Consider the following 18,076-nt stretch of genomic DNA (forward strand, 5'->3'; position numbering starts at 1 on the left):
CAGCAGCTCAAGAGAAACTGCTGTGCAGAAGAGGGACCAGACAGGCTGGCTTCAGGGATGAGGAATGAAGATGCTTGGAGTCAGAAGCAGTGGTGCTGCAAGGCAGAATGTAACTAGCAAGAGTGAAAGCAAGGATGTGCTTGAGAGGACGTGCTGGGCAGGGAGGGCTGGTCCCCTCTTATCTAATTCTGTTTTACCTTGTTTCTAAAATCATTTCTGTTACTGGATTTTGTACTTTTGGGGTTTAGCATGTTTCTTAGCTCATTTATTTCTTTATTGCGGGATTCCATCATGTTCTTCCAATAACGAGGTATGCAAGTTTGTGTCTTGCCTGTATGTAACATTGATTCCTCACATGATGAGGAAAATAAGCCTTCTAGAAATCTCCCCCTGCAAGGTAGTGAGGAAGAGTCTTCCAACAGGAGATAATTACTTCAGATGCAGCTGGTGGAGTGCAGACTTTTAAATCTGAAAACATGGATGAAACGTAAAAAGGAGGACAAATAATTCTTCTAGAGAAAAAGGAGATTCCTTCCCGTTCCCTCCTGTGGGAGACATTTTTGAAGATTCTCATGTGAACTCATAGAAGCAGCAGCTTGTTTAATTTTATCAGGATTTTACATGAATCACATGTGATTCCAGGAACTGATTGTAAGGTGGTTACCCTTAGCAACCTGTTGTTTGCCTTGGATTGCCAAATAGTGATGCCAGTCTACATCGCAGGTGTTCTCCATAATAACTGCAGGGAAGCAGAGACAAAACTACAGTAATAGTATGCATTTATCTAAATTGGAAACAGCTCATTTTCTTGAGAAGGCTTCTACTTTTTGCTTTACAGCCTTGTGTTTCTATGCCCTGCAGTTCAAAAACTGTATTTCAAAGTAGAGTAGGAAAAAAATTCACAAGAAATCAGTCCAAAAAAACCAAAAACAAACAAAAAAGACAAGAAGCACCATAGAACGCAGTGCTTTCTGTGTGAGATAGATATCAGTGAATAGACTGCTTATGTGAAAAAGGGTGGGGATTTTTTTTATACCTAACATAAAAGCTTCTTATTTGTGATTCAGACAAAACTAGTATTTTTTCCAGGAGAAACTTGTTTTGTTCTCAAATTTCCCTTCCTTCCACTGGCAAGGCAAGCAAGTGCTTTTGGATTCTGAGTAATAGACTTTGAAATCTCTTGATGCTTAATAATGAATCTGGCCTCTTTCACCAGCAGTCATACAGAACCCAGCAAAAGAGATGCGGAGTGGAGAATCTTGCCTCTGACTATCTAATTCCCTGGAAGCCCACACAAGGCTGAAGATAATGGGGAAAGAGCTGGAGGATGTATGTGAACTGCTTCATGGATACTCCAAGTCAGACTGACTAATGATTCATTCCTTTCCTTCTCTGACTCTTTTCTGCTTGAAAGCAAACAGATGAGAAACTCCTTCCAGGCATGCAGGCTAACAGGAGGGTCCTTTTTAGTAGTTTAGTCCCATGGGAGCCACTCATATATGGAGGGAGCCTGAAGGCAAAGAAACTTCTTCCTACCCACTCTTCTCCAGGCAAACTGGCCTCTGGGGCAATTCTGAGATGAGATTTGGGTGTCACTTTTGCCTTCAGTCAGAACAAGTCCTTTGCAATTGAACCATACAGCAGAAAACCAGAGCGTGGGCACAGAGCTCTGAAGGTCTCAGATCTGTTATTTATCTTCTAGATTTCTAGCCAGGGTTATTTAATTTACCATTTCTGTCTTCAAAGCCTCCTTCCATAAAGAGGCTTCTGCACCATTAATCTGTTACTAGCCTTAAAAGCCTAATATGGAAACAGCTTGTCCTTTAATTAGACAGCCATTTAGAGACAACAGTGGCCTTGAGACCCTCCCCTTGTGTTCATATGTATATCTGCCCTTCAAGTTGGTCAGATTTGAGGAATGTCACTTCATAGGATGAGATGAACATCTAAAATAATAAGGGGGGGGGGGGGAGAGAGTTTAGATCTTTTCAGCCTAAATATTCACTAAATAGTTTTCCCCTGAATTCAAACATTTAATCAAACACAGAATTAACTTGTATTTCAGGTCCAGCTCTGTTGAACTTATCTTTCTGTACTGGTTGTATTTTGTGTGCTCAGAGTTGGAATGTTTGCACTTTACACGGTCAAACCTTTGAAAAAAAGCCTCCTTTGCAGTTCTCAGTAGGTACCTGCTATTGCTGTCTTTACTCAGGAAAAAAGTTTACTTCCATGAGAACTGAGTGTTCAGCATCTCTATGGAGAAGACCTGTAACCCACTTTTAGCAAACTAAAACCTAATGTGGTTTGTCTATATTTCATTTATGCCTCAGGACAAATTAATGTTAAAAAAACCTTTGAAATGAAAATGGTGAGCCCTCAGATTAACCTACTTGTAGTGTTTTTATTTCAGGTTTCACTTGGGAACTGAATGTGGCTGTTAAATTACTGGTAGGTAAAACATCAGTGACAATTTGCTTGCATTTTTCTGCAAATAGATTTTTTACTCAGAAAAGTACAGTGGGATTTGGAAAAAGAAATTATGAAAATAACTGTAGCTGGTCCTTTCCTTAAAGTTTTATTTTATGCTCCAAAACTTCAAGTTCTGTTAATAAAGCAATTACAGTCCTAGAAATTCATATTAAGAATAGTCGATAGGTACTTTATTTAAAGCCATGTAGACTGGGGACAGGTCATGTTAAGCTTCATGTGCAGAGTTTGCTGTTCAAATGTGGCAGCCTTCACTGTTCTGTAAGATGGCTAGAACTTGAAACGAAATTCATTTTAATGTGCAAAGCATAAGCAGCAAGGCCCAGTAGAAAGAGGGAAAGCAAGTATGTTTGCAGATTGACCAGTATCTCAGCGTGAGGAGATCCTCCCATTCACTTTTCAAAGGTTTTGTCAGCCTAGAGGAATCTTAATGGAGGGCAAAAAGTCCAGCAGATTGCGTGGGAGGCAATTCACTTCTTTCTATAGAATACCCTCTCATAATGAAGTTCTGCCTTCTTCAGGATTGTTACTAGACAGGCTGCTTAGGTCACCATAGCCCACCAGGAGTGTTTCCAGTTTCTGCCTCTCAACCACTAGGATACTGATTTTCAGAAATGTGAGGGGGAAGGCCTCACCATATGTGATCACACGTGTGTTTCTCCTGATGAGAAGTGGCTAGCAGTAAAAAATATTGTTTTCCGTCTAGACTCATCACTGCATTTTCAGGGCTTAAAAAGAAATGTTGCTTTCAATGGTAGCAAACTTTTATTCATTTGGTCAGTGTGTGTTGTGAAAATGAGGGGGATTGAGAGGGTGTCCCAGTTGTATTTTGTTATTTTTGAACTGAATTACCACATGTTGGTCTGATTTCTGTAGGCTAACCAAACCATTCCTGCATGTGATGTCTGACATCAGATCTGCTGAATGCAGATTGTCTGGTGGTATTTAATCACCTCAATCAACTTTTGAAGTGGCTAAACAAAGCAGAATTCTAATAAGGAAAAAAGTATTGAAAAACACTTCCCGTTTTTTAGTTTAGTTTATTATATTTATAGTTTACATACTTGAAAATTACTTACCTGTAAAGCAGAAAAGTACCTTTGTCATAGCCCATCCTCATCTAAAAAAAAATATATACATACATTGTAGTTTATTTTAAATACACAATTGTTCTGCTCTCCATGCAAAGCTTCCCTGCAGGTTTTGGAGTTAAGGTTAGCTTTTTCTTTTTTAATATAATGTTAAACCTAACTCTTCTACAGCTTCTGAGCTCACTGTCATTTCTTTTCACCAATTAAAACTGACTGCTTCAGAGTGGAAGGAACAAATATGAAAACCCACTGACAGCCACAGTAGCAATTTCATTCATAGCATATAAGCCCAGAGGGTGAGTGTCAGGAAGCCAGCAATCTGTTAAATGCTTTATCCATGTTATGCAAAAAATATTCCTTATTAGTTATCTTTTTTCATATTTTGGTTTAAGAGAGCCCATTATTTTGTGAAGTCTAATTTGACTTGCTACATAAAAATGTATTAGTTGAATAGATACACTATTCTATGTTGTCATGGATAGTTGCAAGGGTTGTTAGTCCATTTGCTTCAGGGCAAACACAGATCACCTTAGAGGTCAGAAAGCAATTGCCTTCCATGGTGAAGCAATACTCAGTGTAATAGTTGGTGTAATAAAAGGGATTAATTTTCCAGTACTTTCTATTTTGGGTAGCTGTGGCAGGTTTCTGTCCTCTGTCTGTGTCAGTCTCTCTTTACTGAGTATAAGGAAAGTAGTGACTTGTATGTAAATGCTTTCCTACAAAGCCTTCAATACTAACTACCACCAGAATGAAGGTACCAGAGTAAACGGGCTATAGATCAAATTCAGTGTGATATTCCTGCTTCAGCAACCAACAGCTGCAATGAACAAAATCCTATGGGCCTGATCTTCCCTAGAGCCTTGCATGTTACACGGACTTCTACTTGCTTAAGGTGTTGCAAGATCCTGTCATTACATTTCACACTGGTATAAGTCACTTTGGCAGAAGTTACTGAAAATACAGGCATCACGCCTTTTGATAACGACTCAACTCACGAAGCAGCCTGCAAAACATGAGTGTCTATTATATATGCTGAATGGATCACTTTTGACCTTTGTAATGCCATTTACACCAGTGCAAAATGAGTATGAAGTATTGTAAGTCTCCCTAAACATAAAAGGTCTTAGTCCTTTATCTGTACCAATGAGTGATAAGATCATGTGTAGAGAGCCAACAAAGTGTATTTACTGCTTTGCCTCTAAATATATTACAGTTCCACTATTTTAGCATGATTGTCACATTTAGCAGCTCTTCATAAAATGGGTATTTTGCAATTTGGTCATAAAAATCTTTTTTCTGTAATGCTTATATAAAGATCTGACTGCTTATATGCAGTATCCATCAAAGAAAGATGTACCTCAAGATTTATACTTGGGTCTGACTTTGAAGGTTTTTTCCTTGTTCAGTCCGTTTCTAATATAGAGAAAGGGTTTGGATTGTGAATGTTTGTCACCTACTTAATGAGTTATAAAGTATTTTGATCTGACACGTTATATTAGCCAGTTCATGTTACATGTGCAGGGAGAAAAAGTTATCCATAGATGACTAGCCAGGCACAATGCTTAAATATATTGAAATGCTTGGTTGCAGTTATGTCAAACAGATTCCTGGCTTTAGCAGCACAATGAGCTGTGACAACAAGGATGCCAACTAAATGTCAGAACTGATACAAAGTCAGGATTCCAGGATTCAGTTTTGCCTATATCCAACATATCAAAGCACTCTAACCATCTTTACATGCGTAGTGCTTTTTCTTCCACACTGGTTGCCTGTTCAAGAATTTTGTCTTAATGGCATGCTCTAATTTGAACTGGTAGCATTGTGCTCAAATATAGAGAGGCTTGAACTAGATACAGCTTCTCAGGGTACCCATATCAAGAAAACAGTTAACAGGATAAAAGAAAGGATTGATAACAGATCTAAATTTGTAGGGAAATATTCTATAATGGCTAGCTAAAGACTGTAATGTGATGTTTTTATTTAGACAACCCTCTTAGTGATGTTCTAGACAGAGCTGGAAGATCATATCTCTTTACGGGAGTGGTAAAAACCTCATTTACAGAGTGGAGGATAGTCCCTCACAGGAGGACCTTACTGTGACAGTACATAAGGCTTTTTCCCCTACAAATTAATTGGTATAGGGACAGTGAAATGTAGGTCTGTTTTCCTGCTGTCTGTGCTGAGCTGGAGAAACATTCCTTTTTTTATAGTTTTACCATTAGTGTGGCAGGGGCGAGGGGATGGTTTTTTTTGGTGTGGTAATTAATACAGAGAATATTAGGATGGTCATAAAAAAACCTGTAGAATTTTTGGGTGGTTATAAATAATGACTGCCTACTGGCACTTGTGAAGGTGGCTCACAAAACAGGATGTTAAGCTCAATTGTGTTGTACTGGCAGCCTAGACCGCATAGTCTTGCCCTACTACTTTTTCTGTAGTTTGGAAAGTTCCTTGCATACAACCTAATCCACTCTGCTTCTACACACAAGCTGCTGTTTAGATCTTGTTAATTAGCATGCAAGCAGAAAGGAAAGAAAGTGACCTTTCTGTGGCCTAATTCTCCAGCTTCAGCTCAACAAGAGCCGGTGAAGTGCCATGCAATTAATAAGAGTGCAGAAAGAAGTAAAGGTCTCGTTTTATGGTCGGAGAGATTAATTTCACAAAGAGGGACTCAGTGTAATTTTAGAAGCAGTTAATATGCATTCTGTAGCACAGGTACTTAATGGAGCCATTCCCTATGTTCTACTAGTATGTTAAGACAGGGGTATGTTTAATAATGTTTTCCTTTGTGTTACGTTTCTGTCTGGTTAGTTATCAAATCTGATGACATCTAGGCCTAATTGGACTTTCACAGCTCCTCAAGGCAGTCATACTTCGAATTGTCTGTGTTTGGTTTTTTCTTGTTTAAGAATAGATGAAATCAAGCATTTCTCACTGGTCATTTGGTAGTAAGGCAAGTCCAAAGAGGAAAACAGCTATGGTGTCTTTATGTTTATTGCCTAATAGCATGTTCAGCTGGTATTGATCTATACCTATAATATACAGGTATTTCATACTTTCTTTTTGCATATGATACACCATAGTAAGAACATGAAAATGTCTATCTCAGGATTGTGTCTTCATATTAATGATATCTCTGCTCCCATTCACAAGGAAAGCCAGTAAAATGGACCATTAATATTGAGTCTACATATATATGCTGTTTAGCTCTGTTTCCACTGATAAACAAGAATATGTCAAAAGAGTTAAACATCCAAGCACATGTTGACAGGGTTGGATCGTGCAGTATCAATGCCTAGAGAAGTGTGTATTTAATTTCCTATTCTCATTTTAATGGAGTTTTAGGCAATGAGCATGCAGGAGGAAGCCCTGAAGCCTTGGCTGCTGTCATTGGTAGTTGGACATAAAGGCAAAGGAGGAAGCAGAAACAGCAGACTTGCACCTGTCAGCAATGAGAAAACTATTAGCTGAGATGGCCCCTTTTTTTATTCCAACCAACATAATGGAACAGCAACTCTCGTATCGGAAGATGTAGTTATTAGTGTGGGCACTTTCAATCCTAAATATTCTGTGGTCCAGCAGGAGTAGTTACCATGAATATCATGCATATGCTTTTAAACTTGTGCCAGCAAAATTTCATTGCTCCAAATGTTCACAGAAGTAAATTCAGAAGAGGTGAAAGCATGGCTAGAATCAAATCACTTAAAAGTTCAAACATTTTTATTGGAAATGTGTTGGATGACTCATCTGTCTCTGCTGGCAGTACCTCAGCCTCATAATATTTATGGGGACCTACAATATAAGAAACAATTCCCCCCAACACCACCAGTTTCTGCAATTTTGTAGTTATAAAACCTGTTCTAGCAAAGCAGAGCTGATTTGCAAACGCAGTCAGCCCTAACCCAGTGCAGGCTTTATCTGCACATGTGGGTCTCGCTGAAAGTTCTGTGTAGTTCTAGTGTTCAACTGCTACCAGCTACAAAGAACTGAGCCTCCCATCATGCAGCTTTGTAGGCCTATAAAACATCTCCAGAGATAGCCTTTCACTTCAGTAATCTAATAAATACTTTTAAGACAGTCTTCATGTCTATATCTACCAATAATATATAACAGGAAGAAAAAAAGAAATACAGCAGACTCTTCTGTTTCCACAGAATTTCAACTAATTGGGGGGGGGGGAGTGCTAATTCAACTATTCATAAACTTTGTGCTTAGTCCAGAGGTTCCCCAGAATAACTTTCATATATAGGTTGGTCAAAGCAGTTATAAACTGGAGTCAGAAGAGTATGTGAATGGTTTATGTCAAAGAAAGAGCGGGGAGGGGAATGGATGTATTTTTGTGTCTATATAGTATATACATGTGCATGTATGCACTTTTGGCATTATTTGGTTAGGGTTTAATAAAGTGTGTTACTTTACTGAAATAATTTATAAGTATCTGAACACAGACAGTTTTGGAGATCAGCCACAACTGGAACCAGAATGTTGAGTGGCATTTACAAGTCATCTTGTGGTACTGAGGTTTCTCTGAATGTGCCCACCTGATAGGTACTGACATGCTTGACATTAAACTATTGCCAAATTTGGAGAAGGGAATATGTCTTTCTCTGAAGCAGCGGAGGGAGGCACTGTGCTTTGGAAATGGTCATTTGACAAATTCTGTTATTTCCCTTCTGCTGCAGGAACTGAAGATGTTAGCAGGGTAGCTGATGCTTCCTTCTTTTTCCCTCTAGTGCATGATAGTCTTGTAGTATTTGTGCTTTGTATCAAAATTTTTATTACTATAGACTGATGGGAACTAACTTGTAGCTTATACTATAAGAGGTGGAACATTTGTTTTCTGAACTTTTTTTAATTCATTTACTGTTTGAAATCTATGCTCTCTGTATCTGTTTAATGTTACTGTTGTAATTAGAGGAGTAAGTTGAAAACTAATAATGGTCATTATTTTATGCTTTCCAGTATATATACATGCCAGCAATTATCTGTCATCATTCTAAACACACTTTCTGTGTAATGAGGTACTTCCTTATCATATCATTATGCCTTCAGTTTCAATCCTTTGCCACCTATACAGATCTATGCACACAGAACAATCAGCAGGCTGGGTTAACCTCCGACAAAATCCCTGATATATCTTTTGATTCATGTAGTCTGTTTTTCTTCTGCTCCCAACCACTACATTGTTTGATTTCTTACATAGTCACAAACATAATTCTCCCCCGTGCTCATCTCAGTGCACTGCAGTGAGAAAGGACAGTCTGTTATTAGCAGTCCTGATGCAGCAGATGAAGCATGTAAAAGTGTTTTGAAAGAAAACATTTTAAATTATTTCAAAAAGCACATGAGTCTGTCACCTGCTTTCATGTGTGTTTATAAAAAGCAATTAAATAATCTCCCCAAAATCATCTAAACTTGATTCATTCTGTTTCAGCAGCCATATTATTTCTGCTAGCAATTGGAAACTCATCTGTCTGAAAAGCAAGTGTCTAAGCTTTTATTTTCAGATGTAATATGCCATAATATTTTGAAAAATGAACAAGACATGCCTGATTGGTTAAAAAGTGTGCATTTATGTAAAAATGTTCAGCAGGCTGAATATTATGTGGGAAATAATCCTTCCTTTAGGAAGGACAGGCAGGGGAGACAAGGAGGGAGTGTCACCCTCTATGTCAGTGACCAGCTGGAGTGCATGGAGCTCCACCAGGGATGGATGAGGAGCTGACTGAGAGCCTCTGGGTCAGGATTAAAGGGAGGGCAGAGACAGGTGACATTATAGTGGGGGTCTGCTACAGGCCACCTGACCAGGAAGACCAAGCAGATGAGGCCCTCTTATAGACAGATAGAAGCAGCCACATGTTCACAAGCCCTGGTCCTCATGGGGGACTTCTACCACCCCGATATCTCTTGGAGGGACAACACGGCAGGGCATAAGCAATCCAGGAGGTTCCTGGAATGCATTGATAACAGCTTCCTTCTCCAAGTGATAGAGGAGCCAATGAGAAGAGGTGCTAGGCTGGACCTTGTTCTCACCAACAAGGAGGGGCTGGTGGGCAATGTGAAGCTCAAAGGCAGCCTTGGCTGCAGTGACCATGAAATGGTGGAGTTCAAGATCCTTAGGGCAACAAGAAAGGCAGACAGCAAGCTCAGTACCCTGGACTTCAGCAGAGCAGACTTTGGCCTCTTCAGCAACCTGCTTGGTAGAGTACCATGGGATACAGCCCTGGAGGGAAGAGGAGCCCAAGAAAGCTCGTTCATGTTCAAGGATCACATCTTCCAAGCTCAGGACTGATGCATCCCAACAAATAGGGAGTCAGGCAAAAATGCCAGGAGGCCCGTGTGGATGAACAAGGAGCTCCTGGACAAATTCAAACACAAAAAGGAAGCCCACAGAAGGTGGAAGCAAGAACAGGTAGCCTGGGAGGAATACAGAAAAATTGCCTGAGCAGCCAGGGATCAGGTTTTAGATAGAATTTGATAGAATTAAATCTGGCCAGGGGTGTCAAGGACAACAAGAAAAGCTCCTATAGGTACACTGATGATAAAAGAAGACTAGGGAAATCATGGGCCCTCTCTGGAAGGAAACAGGTGACCTGGTTACCTGGGACATGGAGAAGGCTGAAATGCTGAATGACTTTTTTGCCTCAGTCTTCACCAGCAAGCACTCCGGCCACACTGCCCAAGAAGCAGAAAGCACAGGCAGGGACTGGGAGAATGAAGAACTGTCCATGGTACAAGATCAGGTTTGAGACCATCTAAGGAACCTGAAGCTGCACAAGTCCATGGGACCTGATAAGATGCATCCCTGGGTCCTGAGGGAACTGACGGATGAAGTGGCTAAGCCACTCTCCATCATATTTGAGAAGCCATGGCAGTCTGGGGAAATTCCCACTGACTGGAAAAGGGAAATATAACCCCCATTTTTAAAAAACAGAAAAAAGGAAGACCTGGGGAACTACAGGCCAGTCAGTATCACCTCTGTACCTGGCAAGATCATGGAGCAGATCCTCCTGGAAACCTTGCTAGGGCACATGGAAAACAAGGAGGTGATTGGTGACAGCCAAAATGGCTTCACTAAGGGCAAATCGTGCCTGACAAATTTGGTGGCCTTCTACAATGGGGTTACAGCGTTACTGGATAAGGGAAGAGCAACGGACATCATCTACCTGGACTTGTGCAAAGCGTTTCACGCTGTCCCACATGACGTGCTTGTCTCTAAATTGGAGAGGCATGGATTTGACAGATGGACCCCTCAGTGGATAAGGAATTGGTTGGATGGTCGTGCTCAAAGAGTTTCAGTCAATGGCTCAATATCTGAGTGGAGACCAGTGAGGAGTGGCATTCCTCAAGGGTCAGTATTGGGACCAGCACTGTTTAACATCTTTGTTGGCAACATGGACAGTGGGATTGAGTGCACCCTCAGCAAGCGTGCTGACAACACCAAGCTGTGTGGTGCAGTTGACACGCTGGAGGGAAGGGATGCCATTCAGAGGGACCTTGGCAGGCTTGAGAGGTGGGCCCATGCAAACCTCATGAAGTTCAACAAACCCAAGTGCAAGGTCCTGCACATGGGTCGGGGCAATCCCAAGCACAAATACAGACTGGGCAGTGAGTGGATTGAGAGCAGCCCTGCGGAGAAGGACTTGGGGGTATTAGTGGACGAAAAACACACCAGCAATGTGTGCTCGCAGCCCAGAAAGCCAACGGCATCCTGGGCTTTATCAAAAGAAGTGTGACCAGCAGGTCAAGGTTGGTGATTCTCCCCCTCTGCTCCAGTCTCATGAGACCCCACCTGGAGTACTGCATTCAGCTCTGGGGCCCTTAGTGTAAGATAGATATGGACCTGTTGGAGTGAGTCCAGAGGAGGGCCATGAATATGATCAGGGGGCTGGAGCACCTCTCCTATGAGGACAGGCTGAGAGAGTTGGTGGTGTTCAGCCTGGAGAAGAGAAGGCTGCAGGGAGACCTTATAGCACCCTGCCAGTATTTAAAGGGGGCCTACAGGAAAAATGGGGAGGAGAGGGATGCTTTATCAGGGAGTGTAGTGATAGGATGAGGGGCAATGGCTTTAAACTGAAAGAGGGTAGATTTAGATTAGATATTAGGAAAAAATTCTTTACTGTGAGGGTGGTAAGACACTAGAACAGGTTGCCTACAGAAGTTGTGGATGTCCCCTCTCTGGAAGTGTTCAAGGCCAGACTGGATGGGGCTTTGAGCAACCTGGTTTATTGGAAGGTCCCTGCCCATGGAAGGGGGGTTGGAATTAGATGATCTTTAAGGTCCTTTCCAACCCAAACCATTCTATGATTCTATGAAATGCCAGCATTTTAAACTTTGTTGTAAAGCTAATGTCAAGAGACATTTTAATATAGCAATGTATCATAGAATAATGTTTCATTAAAAGGGACATTTGGAAACATTAGACAAAATACAGTTATCCAAAATGAAATCTCTTACAATGTAGTTTCAACTCAAATATTAATCTCTCAGTACTTTATGGCAAAATGGTAATCACAAGTGAAGACAAAGCTGCCTACACCACAATCCATAGCTGGTTCCTTTCTTATGTTTGTATATTGTACATTATATCAAGAAAACAATAGAAAGGGATTTTCAAGTGCAGTTCTGTTTCATGTGCCCCATTTTGAAGTATTTACTTGAATTCCATGAAGAGGTATGGTTCTTGATTACTGAAACACAGCATCTTTTCTCTTTATGCTATTAAAGAGTTCTCTTTTCTTTTATGTTTTCTGTGCTCTGGAAGAAAATACAGCTGTCACTTTCAGTGGTGTTTGCCTTTCATCTCACTGCTTTTCAATGGCTTTCAAGTCTCTAAGTGGTATCCAATTTATTTGTATTCTGATGCCACTTCTGTGAAGCATACCTTTCTGTCAGCTGAGTGCAAGCTTTAGGTGTTTTGTATTTGGAAGCTATGGTATAAACAAATTGACAATATCAAGTGCAGCCTACCCTCTTGCAGGCAATTTCCACCCATTTGCTATAGACCATTATTCTTCCAATTCATTCAGCAGAACCATTTACTTTCATCTGAGTAGGGTTGGGGTTGACTCTAAGTCCCCAGAACTTGATTTAAAATCCCTTGGATTTGTGTGGAGGCCATATGCTAAACGTGAAAGTAAGTCTCTCTATGCCAAAGATACCGGAGGCAATTATTCCCTTCACCATATTTCTTCATCTGTTGTCTTCCAAGGTTTCTTCAGCGTTTAAAGTGGTTCTGCTATATCTTGCTGCTGAGTTTATAACTGCCCTACTAGGGTGTAAATTTGCCTTCAAGTGAGCTCTTAAAGATGCTAAATTCGTACTAGCACATAAGAGAGAAGAATTTATTTTCATACTTTTTCTACTTATATCAGCTTTCTACTGCCTTTATAATTTACTGTTTATTGAAATAAATCAGCATTAATTTGTCATTTTTAGCACCTTCACCATTTTTGTGGGTGTCAATACCTTTTCACGTGCATGTTTTTGTATGTATATTACAACAGAGTAACATGTATGTTTGCAGAATCAAAATATTCTGCAAAGATTCATCAAAAAGCTTAATTTGGGTCTTTTAAACACACAGGTATAGGTATGTTTGAGCGGTAACATACGAATTACAATTAAAGATAACAAGGCAGATGGGAGAAGCTCATGGTCTTTATCTGAGTCATTTATTTTCCCGTGGGGTTTTTTCCACTATTTGAAGCTTTAATGACAGCCATAATAGAGTACAATACTATTATTACAAGAAAGTTGTATATTTTTAAACATTAACTTTTTAAAAAATATAATAAATTACTAATACGGTATTTAAAAATTACTTAGCCAAATGGCCCTCTTTAATTGAAAGTCTAGTGCTGTTTAGAATGCAAATTTGGAAACACACAACCTTTCTACTTTCATAATAATTTATTGCCAAGCATAATGGAATCTGGACCATTTGGTCAAGGCTTTAAATTATAACTTAAGAAATATATTTCAGATTTAGAAGAATAGCAATATAAGAAAGAACATTAAAATATGTTCTGTATAATGTGGTTTTTCAGATTTGTTTTAATAACTACAGCTTTATATTAGTGGGATGTGACTAGGTCCCATAATTCTAATGTTTGTGTGCATATTTACAGACCAGCTAAGTCACAACGTGAATCAATTATACGTAACATTACTGGTTTATTAAATTATTCAAATTTGCTGAAATTAAAGACCCTGACACAGTACAAACAAGCTTTGCCTAATATCACTTCTGAATTGTAATAAAGGATTTTTGTTTTGAAGGGTTATTCTTGTTTATGTATCAATTATAATTGCTACATTTCCTTTTACAATATTTTAATTATTTTTTTTTTTACAAATGCTGTTAGTCTTAGGTATCTTCTGAAGAAAAAAAAACAAACCTATATTTTCTTCTCCGAACATATGCTTTTAATTCCTAACTGTTTAAGTAAAGCCATTCAGTGAACCTCAGAGAAAACTAATGATTTTTAGTAAGGGAAACTGTAACTGGGATTTGAAGTATATAGGGGGAAGGGGAGCCAACAGAGAAATTATGTAGTTGCTAGCATACCCAAGATATCTTTAGCCTACCTAACACAATAACCAATAAAAAAGATAGATGCCAGAACACTGCAGTCTTCAGTGATGTTGTATTTATCCTGGGAAGGCTTGCTGAGACACCTGGGACTCCCAGTATCCCAGCCAGCTTGTACTTCAGTTACCCCTATGTGTTCTGCAGTTGGACTTCTGAAATATTCCAAGCCTGTGTACATCTTGCTGCATAAAGAAAATCGTAGTTTTCAGAAAAACAATATGTGGAAGTGACTGCTCTTGCAAGATACAGTGCCATGTTTTGACTGTTACATCATGGTGCCAAGTGTCTACGGAGCTCAGGGATTGCCCAGACTGTTCATCATTTAGTCTTCTCCAAAACTACTGAAGGAAAGAAAGCATAATGAAATGGATCCCTGCATTGCAGTGCAATCTCAGGCCTGGAAAGCATAAAGTTATGAAGGCAGGCAGTAGACACACTGTTGGCAAAGTTTATGACTTTCTCCAAGGCACACTGAAATCAGTTGAAATCTTTCAGTAGACACTGAGGATCTTTGTTCTGATACAAATAAAAGTAAACAAAGATGCTGACTGACAGAAAGGGAAGAAAAGGGAGTGGAATAAAAAGCACCAAGGGAATAAGAATTTTGCCAGTAACTTACAAGGAACCAAACCAAGCAACATCATCTTCATTAATAATCATAAAAGAGATTTCCAGGCTATCTTTCTCCCTCAGCTTTCCTAACAATACCATAAAATGGTAAGTCCTGAGGATTTTTTTAAAACAAAATTAACATAAAATGCATTCTTCTTTCCTATTTCTTAATGCTTTCATTTTTATTGCACTCATGGTAATCATTAGGAGCATAACAATGTCAAGAGAGCATGCCATTCCTCCAGCAGGCACTTCAGCAGATTTATGATGGCAGCAAACTTCCAGTTTCTCTGGTCACCTATTGTAGATTTACATGCTGGTTTAATAAGAATGAACAATGAGCTATTTGTCAACTGGGAAAGCAGAGTTTTATGAGGCGATAACCTCTGAATTTTTAGTTTTTCCTTTAAAGAAGCATATGTAGAAAAACAGTTGCTTGCATATATGTAAAGTGAAGGACAGGCAGACTGAAAGGAAGCAGCAGGGATCAGGAAAACTGGGAAGTTTGAAGAAGTCGGAAGCTTGACTCACTTTAGGAAGTTGTAAATGCTTGGTAAGGGGTGGGATGGTAGTAGGATAGTTATATTAATACAACTTTGGCTCACACTACTGATGCTCATGTGAGTACAACAAGAATAGGAGATGCTTCTGTTAGGAATTGACTCCTGATTATTTTTATGTCCTGTTGGTATGAAGGGAAATGCCAGCATTCTGGTCCAGAGTACAGGTCTTATATTTCTGATAGGACAGAGCTCAAGGCTGGCTGCTCAGTTTTCAGTGAGCTAGTGGACTTTAGGCATGTTAAGATATGTTTGAGAGTTTGATAGCAAGTTAAGCTGTCCATTTAGACATAGCCATAGCAATTTAAAAATGAAGGTATTATTCTTCCACAGTAATCAATTTAATGAAAAAATCTGATAATTCCTGAACTTCTTAGAAGGCTTTTGTAGAAACTGGAGTATATGTTCGAGTGCAGTTCCAAGAACCTGAAAGTCTTACTACTCCTTCTTGACTTAGGTGCTAGATGAAATTAATGAGAAGGATGAGGAAGATACATAAACTGATGGGAATTTTAAAGTGAAGCACAGGATATCTTTTAAGTGAGCAAAAGAATAGGTGGGCTAATATTAATGTGCCTGGACATTTCCATCAGCTTCATTTTAGTCCCCTGCCAATGGAGTCCACTCAAATTCCTGTGGTATTACCTGAACTTCTGTATAGCTGTAAATCCTATTCCCATACTGTAGCAAGGCTTAGCTGTTAACTTCCCTCTCCCATAAAGACTTGAGCTGTGTAAAAGCCTGAAAATTGGGGAGGCCTAGAAATTGAGAAGTTTTGCATTTGTTCAGGTCTCCATTAGGCACTTTATCTACTGCACATTCAGAATAGGAAATATATAAAATACAGAAACTCCTTCCACATTTTTCATTATGTGCTACTAAACAGTTACCCTAAATGGGAAGTAGGCCTAGATTGGCCTAAATGTAATTTTGGTGGGCATCCAGTCCTCACAGGAGCAGGTCCTGTACTTGTACTCCTGTCAATGAGGCAAGAAATCCAGAACTCTTAAATCCAGCCCAGACTCTGTAGATGACTGTCAGACTTTTTCAAGATTAAATCTGTCATCTCTAGATAGACTGAGGTTTTTTTCTTTACTCATTGCATAAATCTTACATGTTTTCAAACAAAAATTAGTACATGAACAAGACCCGAATCTGCATCACTTGGCACATACTAAAAAAATTCAATCAGAAATAGTTAATTTTTCCTTGAAAGGGGATTAATTTGATGTCTTCTTGTGCATTTTCACTGTGTGTGCAGTGTTTAATATATTATGACTAAATGCTGAAGTACCTTGCTTGCTTTTTTCCTTTTTCCTCAGCAGAGTTCTCACCAATTTCAACAATAGTAGTTTCTCAGAACTTGGCCTTAAGTCTAGACACATACCTATTATTAGAACAGATCACCTATAGTCTGTCTGGCTCTGAATGTACTCCCTCTGTTGTTCTGTCTTAGCCTCATCACAACTAAGAGAGTTTGGGGATTTTGTTTTGGTTTTGCATTCAGATCTGACCACAATGTGTAATGGCTTTTGGTCCTCAACCCTTACGAAAATTTTAATTGGGAGATTTTTCTTCTTATCTCTAATTTACACCCTAGCGTCTTATTAGGATGGCTTTGTTGATTCTGCTTGTAAACAACATTCTTATATCTGAGCTGAACTGAGTTGGTTACACTTAACCTCCAACCCTGCAAATGTAGCACTGGGCTGCTATTGTCATAAACGAGACTGTCATTGAAAAAATGTGGGTTTGGTTGAACTTAAAAGATTATTTTGCCACGTTTAATGTAAAGGCTTTTTCAGATATAAAGGGCTACCTTACTGGGAAAATATACCTTATGACAGTCTCAAGGATCCTTACTATTTTTTCTTATAGACACATTTAGGAGTACCAGTCATTGGCCATAAAGGGATGCTATTGCAAGAAGCATCTTTCCTATTAATATACCATTTTGCAGGTGTGGAACCAAGATTTCTTTTAAAGCATAAAGTTTACGCTGTCCTTTGCATTGTCCAGCATCCAGACCTTGAATCTGAAGAAGGGATTTGAAGCTAGGAGAGACGACAGCCTCCACCTCACCCCCCCGTCTACAAATAAGAACCCTCCAGTCCCAGTAACTTCCTTCTTCCTTCTTCCTTTGACAGGAAGCATTTGTCTTTAAATGGAAAAAGAAAGGCTAGATTTGTTTTCCATTAGCCACATGTCTTTGAAGAGGAGACATCCATGCTAGGCTCTGTGCTGGCACGTGTGAGGCATCCAGCAGTGCACAGAAGAATGGGCTTTGTCTCAGGTGCCTGACTAGTTGCATTGACTCGATGGCTTTACTTCAACTGAGCTTAAGCAGTTTTATGGGACATGACCTCAGGGAACTGAGCTTGAGTTCCATCTTGACAGATTAAGTTGTTCATACAGACATCATCACATTTGCCTTGTGTTAATTTTTAAATCTGTTTAAAGTGGGTGGAAAGTTACGCTGGTTTACAGACAGGTTATTAGAACGAGTGAACCAAAGCAACAAGTCAGATATCCCAAATCTGTCAGCATTGAACTGAGTGACAACAAGGATTTATTCCTTTCTTGACCTAAGAATATTCTCCTCTATTTAAATACAAGATGAGAAGGGTACATTCAGCCAATGAATCTGTCAGAAAAAAGATCTTCTGTCCTCCATCCTGTACCCTTTTCTGGCAAGGTGCAGTGACCTGTGTCTGCGGTGCCTGAAATAAAAT

At 39.5% G+C, this 18,076-nt stretch overlaps 1 long non-coding RNA gene across 4 annotated transcripts in view; it reads left to right on the plus strand.

The window, feature by feature from the left end:
• Window positions 1-7,744, plus strand: part of LOC142031124 (uncharacterized) — a 34,983-nt gene extending 27,239 nt beyond the window's left edge. For 2 of the 4 annotated variants that reach the window (XR_012650422.1, XR_012650419.1), the window contains 2 exons: window positions 1,217-1,329; window positions 2,397-3,771. This is a non-coding gene — a long non-coding RNA (uncharacterized LOC142031124). Of the gene's footprint in view, window positions 1-1,216; window positions 1,330-2,396; window positions 3,772-6,917 lie in introns of those variants that run through there. The other 2 variants (XR_012650420.1, XR_012650421.1) reach the window with 2 other exon arrangements.
• The last annotated feature ends 10,332 nt before the right edge of the window (window positions 7,745-18,076 follow it).

The sequence above is a fragment of the Buteo buteo genome, chromosome 5, assembly GCF_964188355.1.
Source record: "Buteo buteo chromosome 5, bButBut1.hap1.1, whole genome shotgun sequence".
Taxonomy (NCBI): Eukaryota; Metazoa; Chordata; class Aves; order Accipitriformes; family Accipitridae; genus Buteo; species Buteo buteo.